Source organism: Phalacrocorax aristotelis, chromosome 15 (genome assembly GCF_949628215.1).
Source record: "Phalacrocorax aristotelis chromosome 15, bGulAri2.1, whole genome shotgun sequence".
Classification (NCBI taxonomy): Eukaryota; Metazoa; Chordata; class Aves; order Suliformes; family Phalacrocoracidae; genus Phalacrocorax; species Phalacrocorax aristotelis.
Window position 1 is genome coordinate 13,462,996 of NC_134290.1, and position 9,008 is coordinate 13,472,003.

The window sequence follows — 9,008 nt, forward strand, 5'->3', positions numbered from 1 at the left end:
CAGCCTGGTCCTGGCACAGGCTGTGCACACATTTGCATACACATAATCCCCGTGGGAGCAGCAGGACCCCGGGAGGGGAGGGGGACACACACGGGCGGCAGCAGGCCCTGAACACAAAGCTTTCTGTATCAATTTTCCCATTGTTCTTTCAAGTACTCCAAGTTTAAACAAAGTTTCTCTGGGTTTTCTCCTGGAACTCCACCATTTCTCCATCACCACAGCACCATTTCGAGTCCTTTCATGTGCAGGAGGCACAAGGCAGTTGGTTTTACTAAGCAGATTTCTCACCTTATCATTTACTCCCATGATTCATTTTCTCCAGCTCATTTTATGCATTTCAGCTCAAAAGACAAGATTTAACTAAACCTGTCAGTGCCAGGCTCTGACCCAGCAGGTTCACCCCAGCCCAGGACTCTCACTGGGGACCGTTTCCCTGGGAAGAAGCCAGTCCCGGCCCTGCCCAGGCTGCAAAACCAGGGCTGTCCCTGGGGGCACTTCCTATCTTCCAGCGGTGCTGGGCATGACATGGTGGATGAAATGGTCTTTGCCTTTGGGATATCTGACTTGTTTTCACAACTGCCTCTGCCACCAGCTGCTCTGCACCTGATGGATGGGACCGCATCAAGGCTGGACGCCCCAGCTACTGACCTCCCCAGCTTTCCCTGGCTTTGGAGGCATTTCTTTCCTCTCCCAGTATGAAAATGTTTGGAAACCCAAACCGCTGAAGGAGAGCTATAGAGCTTGACTCAACCCTCTTATTTCTGCAGAAAAAATAATATCTTGAAATATGAACGTGCCCAACATCTCAGAGTTTGCTTGCACTTGCCCTACCTGTGCCCATGGAGCTGCTGCTGCCCGGAGCGTGCTGTAGCTCCCAGGCAGCACCTGCCCCAGCTCCAGCAGGACCTTCCCCTGTGGGAGCCTGTGGGCGTGCTGGGATTTCACTCTCCAGCACTGGGCCCACCAGGTTGCCCAGAATGGCTGAATTTCTCCATTCATAAACCACAGCAACCATCCCTGATTCTCCCATCCACTGCAGAGTCCTGATCTCTGTGCAGGGAGGGCACATCCCAGAAAGGATCAAGTTTAGCCCCACGTGTGCAAGGTTAGCTACTGAACAAGCAGGAGCCTTGCTCATATTTTTAAGCAATAAAGACATATATTTTGGGAGGAAAACTCCAACTAGTTTAAAACCTTTTTTTTTTTTTTAATGAACAGCTCAAAGCATATTAAAAAGCAGAAGGAAAGAAATCAGTGCCCTTTTACATCTATATAAAGTTTTCAGCAATTTTGCTTGAGTACAGCATCAGACTCCTAACACTCTGCAGGTGGGGGCCTCTGCCCCACAGTAAGGTTTTTCTTAAGCCACATCTGCTGGTTTGCATAGCTGGGGGATGCAGATGTGTAAGGTCTGGCATGTCTGATTGCTTAATGCAGAGGAGCTGGGAGGCAGCTCAGGGCGAGTGATGGGGCCCAGCTGCTCAGGGGCAGAGGGAGAGGCCCCTGAGAGTTTGCAGTAAATGGTTCACAGCAGGGTGGGTGGTTGGTGCTCTTGCACCATCTTGCCTGGACTGGCCGGGTCCTGCGGAGCAGAGGAGGGGCAGCACGGAGCAAGGCATGGCTTGGAGATGCGGGAGAGCGTGTCTGAGGGGAAATGGCACAGGTAAAGCTAAACATGTGTATTGTATAATTTCTGTAGGTATATAAGTGTGGGGGTAGGAGTGAGAAGGAGATAGGAAAGGGGAAAAGTGATCTGGAGTGCAGTTAGTAAGGCAGCAGAAAGTGGAGTGGTTCTGCTTTTTCAGGGTGAAATATTTTTTTTTCTAGAAGAGAGGAGTCTTCCTTTAAAGAAAATGATGACTGTTTTAAAATAAACCTAGATCTGTTTGCAAAAGAGGTTCCTCAAGCATGTAACTCTTTCAGATAAGAGAAAACCTTTAATAACTGGTTTCTTAGCGCTTCAGGTATTTGTTTTCTGTAAACTCCATGCTGTGTTTCAGTGATTTTTCTTGTATTTATTGCTGCTCAGTTCTTGCTGGGGTTCGGTCACTGGCTGCTGTCATGGTGAGAGATCTGACCGCTGCTCCATCTGTTGAGTGCTCCAGAGCAGTAGAGCTTTTTCCAGCTCCTGGTGCTTCAAACCAGATGGATTTTGATTGCGACTGGGGCATAAACATGCCCTGGGCCGGGGCCATGAGGCTCTGGCCCTGCCCAAGAAAAAGGGGTGCCTGTGTGCAAAGAAGCTGTAGAAATACACAGGTTTTACTGCCACCTCCTTGTTCAGTTCAGGTAAACTAGAAAAACCTTAACAGGGCAGCTTTTCTTCTGGTTCGCTCTGCCGCTGGGTGCCCGGGGTGCGGCTGCCATGGGGCGACCCTGGGTTGTGCAGCACGTTTCCTCCCTTAAACCGCTCTGGAGCAGCGAGTGCCGTGACCCATTTACCAGCCTGGAGTAATTGCTGCTTCTTTTGCCTTAGGGTAGCAAAGCTCTCTGACTGCTGAGAAATGCCGCGGAGGGCAAGTCTGGGGCTGGGCTGAGTGCTGTGGGCTCCGGGAGAGCCTGCCTGGAAGCTGAGGAGCAGAGCGGGAAGGCTCTTTGGGCTGCTCCCTGTGTGGAGAGCAAGGGTTGAGTGAGGCTTCTGATGTGTTTGTGTGCAATTTGTGTACATAAATCTATAAAGCTTTGGGTCTGTTTCCCTTCTCTCTGTTATGGTGTCAATAAAAGGTGCTTGAAAGAATTTCCAGCTCTTACAAGATGGCAGAATTTTTCTGCCCCCTCGATTGCAGCCGTAAAGGTGACGGGCTGTAAGGAAAAGCTTGGTGGGGGGATGAAAACAGAGGGGAAAAACCCAGCAATAGTAGCAGTGAAAAGTGCAAAGCAGGACCTTGGCAGGGATGGGGGATGCTCCTGTGCCCCTGGCTAGGCAGCTCCAGCCACGGTGGGGTTGAGGAGGCTGATGGGGGGTGCTGCCCTGATGCATCCCGAAGTGGCTTTCTGGGTGGGGTGGTGGAAGGTGGTCTAAGTCTGCAGCACTATAAATCTGTGAGTAAGGAGCTGCTGTTTGGCTCCTGGGTCTCATAAAGTGCACGTGGCTGACTTGGAGCATCACTTACTGAGTTTAAACGCTGCCAGGCTCGCAAGGGGCACTGCGGCAGGCTAGTTCGGAGAGTCTCTCCTCTTTATGGCTTGCACGAGAGCTGGGGCTGTCTCTCCTGCTCTGGTCGCTGCCTGGGAAGAGGCTCTGGTTTTCCTCTGGCTCCATCTCCCCTGCATGAACAGCCCCTCTTGTGGGCGTCCCCACAGCTATGAACAAAAACCCTCTGTGTGCTCAGTCTTTCCTACCTCTCCAGCAACGCCTGCCTGTGCTTTCGCTTGCTCCTCTGGGACACTGCCACCTCCACATCCTGCCTCCATCCTTCCTTCCCACCTGCATGGGTTTCTTGGGGCCCGAGTACCCGGTGACAGGGATGACCTGGATTTGAGAGAGTTCAGGGGAGAAACCTGAGTTCCAGAAACTGCTGAGCATCTGACAAAGCCTGGCACCAATGAAATGTACTTTTCACTTGGTCTAAGCTTGGGGAGAGCTGGTGTGCGGCCATGTCAAACATGGGGGCATCTGCCTGCCTCCGAAATGGTTTATTAATGCTGCAAATATAATCAACTGGTCTTTTTATTTGGATTTCTTTTGGGGGCATAAATCTGTTATGTGAAGCCCCAGAACTGCTCTCACCACCTTGTTCTTTAGTCCACACAGCGTGTCTTCCTCCCTGGAAGTAACTGGGAAGAGCAGCAGCCCCTCTCTGGCAGGGTGGTGGGCACCCATGGCATTGTGTTTTCTGCCTTATGCTGCCAAAGAAGCCCACCCAGCTGGGTCTGTTGTGTGTGCCTCTCTCTCCTTGGTGCAATGGTTTCAGAAGAGGCCAATTCTTGTGCTCGATGGGGACTTGGTGTCGGGTCTAACACCAGGAGTCCAGGCTGCCTCCAAGCAGATCGGAGGTGTGCAGGGAGTTGTTCCCCATCCCCGCAGCACAGGAGCCACGGGGTGGTCGCAGGTGCATCATCTGACGAACTTCACCCCTGTCGTGTTTTGGAAGGTGCAAAACCTCTCCTCAAAGCACCTGTGAGTGCCTGGCTGTAACCCAACCCACTTCCATCGCCAAGCCCAGCGGCTGGGACAGGCTGTCCCTTTCCTTTCCTCCTCAGTGCCCACCCATCCTGCCTCCTCGTCGTCCCTTTGGTGTGCGGTGGCTAATGGCACAATACTAATGCTAGGGTGCGACAATGCCTCTGCTCGTGGCTACTTGATGTAGGCTCTTTCCAAGTGTTTTACCTGCTGTCCAGCTGGGAACAAGGCTGCTGAGGCTAAGCCAGGACCCTGGGAGATCATGGGCTTAGGTGGGCACCAGTAACCTGCAAATCAGCTGGTCTGGTGCATCCAGTCACCCCATGTTTGCCACTGAGTGATTTAAGGACTGGGGAAATGACTGTCAATAGCTAATAGATGGGCAAACTGCGGGGTTTTTGGTGTCAGAGATCTCAATTTACCAACACAGCACTACCTAAGGAGGCCAACGCTCATGCTGGTGTTCAGCTCTGGGACAGGGCTAATCGCTTTGACTGTGGTGGTTGATAATTGCATTGCTCCCTGTATAAAACAGCACTTCATGTCAGATGCTCCACTAAAGCATCCTTGGGGCTCCAGCAAGCCTCCTGACTGTTATTTTGATACACAATGGAAATATCCTTGCTTTTTACTTGGCTGCAGTTAGTCATTCGAGTTTATGGCCCATTCAGGAAGGTGAATGTCTTCTCCCAGCTCTCCTCTTTAACCTTTCTTCAGCCTCTCTGCTGATGGCACACTCAGCAGCTCTCTTCCCGCTGCCCACAGGCAACTGCTGCTAAAATTATATATCTTTTACTACAACCTTTTGAAATGAATGGTTCTATTTTAACTCTTAGATCTTCATGGCAGTCCTTTAAGCATCAGAATGAAGAAGTGCTTTGTTTTGGCGAGATTAGTTTGAAGGGGGGATAACAGGACATTCTCTTAATTTCTCTGGTTATCATGAACGGTGAGTTGTTTGGGGATTTATTGCTAGTTTCTACAAATAAAACACTTTATCTGTCAAACTCCCTATTGATACAATGTAGTGCCTTTCTCCCTTTACGGGACTGCTTGCCTCTCTTGGCACCAAAGGGGTCTTTTCTACCTTTAAAGTCTTTGCAGCAGCCCCTGTGATGCTTTTTTTCTTGAAGCAAATATCAGAGCAAAACAGGCAGGCAGGACATGTCTTAGTTTGAAAATAGTTTTATATGTTCTGAAGTATCTGTCCTTAGGCATGTCTCTGGAGCAGGAGGTGTGATGGTGTGATGAATTTCAAATCAGACCTCTGCAGGTCTTTTATTTTCCAAATATGTCGTCTCTTTTAATGTTATAATTTTTTTTTTTTGTAGGGAAAAATTTGACAGAGGGATACAATAGCTTTCCCACATCTAGTATGTGTGCAGAGCAAAGGATGTGAAAGATAGATGTCAGGAGATCTACTTATTTAGTCAAGAACTCTTATCCTCCCACAGTACCTAAGATGTTCCTGATCCCACAAGAAATATATAAAGATCAGTGAAACAACACAGGCACCAGCAAATACTGATTTGCTTTAATCGTATTCTAATTCCTGCTTCTTGCGTGTTTTCCCTCCTCCTTTCCATAACTTAAGTACAGCATCGTCTAGGCTTGACTGGTGGTCTCAGTGAAGCATGTGCCCTTTTGGGGTCACCGCAGTCCCGTGGGCCAGCAAACCTCATGGGAAGGGGGCCCTTGGCTGATTGCCACGGTGTGGTATATGTCAGGCTTTCTTCAGCAGTTTTGTTGGGGGCTTGTGGGTTGGGTGGGTTTCTTTTCCCCTTCCTTGTACTTTTTTCCTGTTTCTGTTGCCACCCACCTCTACTTGCCCCTTACCTCCAGCTGTCCTCGGTACAAGAGGGCTCCTGGCTGGGACCTCCGCCGCCATGTGGGGTCATGGCAGGGTTGGCTCATCCCAAATGTCCTGCCCGGCCCCGTTGCCCTGAGTGGGTCCCCCCCAAGGGCATGGCTGGGCGTGTCGTGCCCCAGTCCCACCAGTCGTGCACCTTTCGCCCTCTGAGCATCGCTCCAGGAGGGACGAGACAAAGCCCTATGGCAGCCGTTGTCCGAGTGACTACCAAGTGCCGCTAATTGAAGGAGCCACAAATGCATGCAAACTCCTGTGCTGAACTAGCATTCTCGCACAAATTAAATTACAAGTAGGAATAAGCCTAATGGTACCAGACAGCAATTAGTATGGCTTTACCGTCAGGAGACAGCTGCCTTGTGCTGGGCAGGGGAAAGTTGCTTCTGTCCCCTGGGAAGGGACTTGTGTGCCCTGAGAGCTGCTGGGGGATGGCTCTGGCAGGATTGGGTGGGGGTGTTCGGGACTGTGTGCGTCGCTCTGAGGCAGGAGGTGGGTATTTAAGGTGCTCTGACGCAGTACGCCCATCACAGAGCCTCCACGCCCCTGCCCGTGCACACTTCTGACTGCTCCCACACACGGTGCAGCAGAGAAGGCCATGATCAGCCACTGGGGTTGATCAGCACCAGGCTATTTCTTGGACGCTGGTGGATCTGGGACCCCAGACCACTGTTGCAGCAGCCTAATTTCCTTCCATGGGCATATTACCATATGAAATGAACATCTCGTGCTCTGTCCTGTATCTTCAGAAAGCCTCTGAGAAACATGATGCTGCTGGCAGATTCGGGTGACTGGGGGCTGCTGGTTGTGCCCAGTCCCATGCGGCATCTCCAGGCCAAAGCATCACCTGCTTGCCTGCCTTCTCCGTCCTGCTCCCAAGCAACGTAGCTGCCTGTTCTCAGGACAAAACAGGGACAATAATAAGGGAGAGGGACAGTATTGAGCTTCCTGTCCACTGACAGGCGCCTTCTGACGGTTCAGATACAATGAGTTCAGGTCTGAATCACTCAGCACTGAGGCTTTAGAAACCCCAAACTCAATTGACTGAGGATTTGCAAGAGCTAGACCCTAGCCTCCTTGCTCAAGCTTTAATAACGTAGGGAATTAGTGGTAAAGTATTGGGCGACTTAAAAATAATAAAACATTTCTCTAGTGAAGCTTAAAAAAAAAAGGCGTTTGATTGTACTTTGATTAAGCACAGAGAGAGGCTGTATATAAAGCATACCTTTGGACATCTTGCTGCTATAACCACCATAATAAAAGTTTGGTTTATGTAACAGCTTGCAATCTATGTAATGCACTTTAGTCTGCGGTGTGGACATAGAGCTGAGCTGTGCTGTGATTGCCAGGAGCTGTGGTAATCTGTTATTCTGAGGACACAAGGGGTAAATAAGAGCTTTTCTGTAAAGCAGGGAGACTTTTCAGTAAGACCTTTAATAGAGCAGTGAGGTTTTTTGCCATATATACCTGGGCATCATTGCAAACAGGAAGATTTACTGGTAGCTTCAAGCCAGAGGGTTCATGAGCAATTTATTTCCAAAGCACTGTGCTACTGCATGTGTTTGTTCTTGGTGAAGGAAATCTATTCAGGGGATTTTTTTTTCCCCTCTGTCTTCCCCCCCGCCCCAGGTCTGGTGGTGTTCTGTCTGCTGCAGCTTCAGCTTCTAATGCAACATGACATAACTAGCTGCTTAGGATCCAGGGAGTAGAAAGGAGTCATTAAATTTGAATCCTGAGAAATAATTAAGTTCCCCAAGTTGCTCCACAAATTACACTACTGTTAATTTAACATGCCTCTGACATACAGAGGTATAATCCTTCCAGCCTGAATGGGGCTTTTGTTCTTCACCCTTCTTCAGTACGGGGGAGAGTGGAGTAAGAGAAGGATTTTCCTCCTGGGTCGGTGCCTTGTGTTTCCAGCAGCAATGCCTTCCTCTTCCAACAGAGGCCACTTAATTTGACCTTAGTAGAAACTCTTCCACAGGCAAGAATAGCCCAAAGACTCAAAAAAATGAGTTTTGCCACCATCAGGTTTCATAGTAAGCATTTTCCTTATTTAACTGCCACAGTCCCTTCAGGCTTCAAGCAGGGAGGACTGATCGAGCAGGTTAAACTTCCCTTTGGTCATGGTTTTGCTGAGAAGGTCTAGAGGAGGCTGTGGAGAAAGAAGCCTTGCAAGCATTGATTTGTCTGGATCTGATGCACTGAAATAGCTTTGCTTGAGGGTTGCAGGGTTTTCCCGTTAGGGCATTAACAGGGAAGCTGAGCAGCACTGGCAGCTCAGCTTAGGTTGTGCTTGTTAGCTCTGTGGGCAATGTATTTCCAAGATGAATTGGTTATAGCAAGAAAAAGCCCTGCATTTGCAACACTGGCTCCAAAATATCCTTGGGTTTTGCTGACACTTCAAAACAGGTTCCACAATTGCCAGCTGGGCTTTGTAACCAGCTGGGCCAGGGAAAAATCTGGATGTGCAGTTTGGTAGGTGTTCAGCTCTGAAGCCAAACATGTGGCTCAAACACATCTTAAATGTTCTTTGCTTAATGAAGAAAAAGTTATATTTGAATATTCAGGCTCCTAAATACCATTATAAAGGGTAAGCAGCTGGGACTGCATCTGTATGAATGCAACGATGGCCTTAGGCTAATGGTTGATTTTCCTTGGCTCTTGAAGCTCGCAAAGTTCTTAAAGGAAAGAAGACCCAGGTTAGATGAGGAGCAGAAGAAATAAAATATAAAACAAGATTAGGAAGACCATCAGGAGACTGTTGTCCATCCTTCTGCACCAAGGTGTCCAGCCACGCCCGAGTTGATCCCGAGAGCCTCTTGGTCTGATGGTGGGGATCCCACAGCCTTTGCAGGCAATGGGGTTAGATACTTCACTATTCTTACAGCTTTCCATAACCTCTATCTTGCATCTTCTGTTTTAATCTCCTTTCTGCTTGTCCCATCCTCATGAACGGTTTCTTTCCTGCCTCTTCTTTTCTGGTAACATTTTCCCTTGGAAAAGATGGGTATGGTCAGT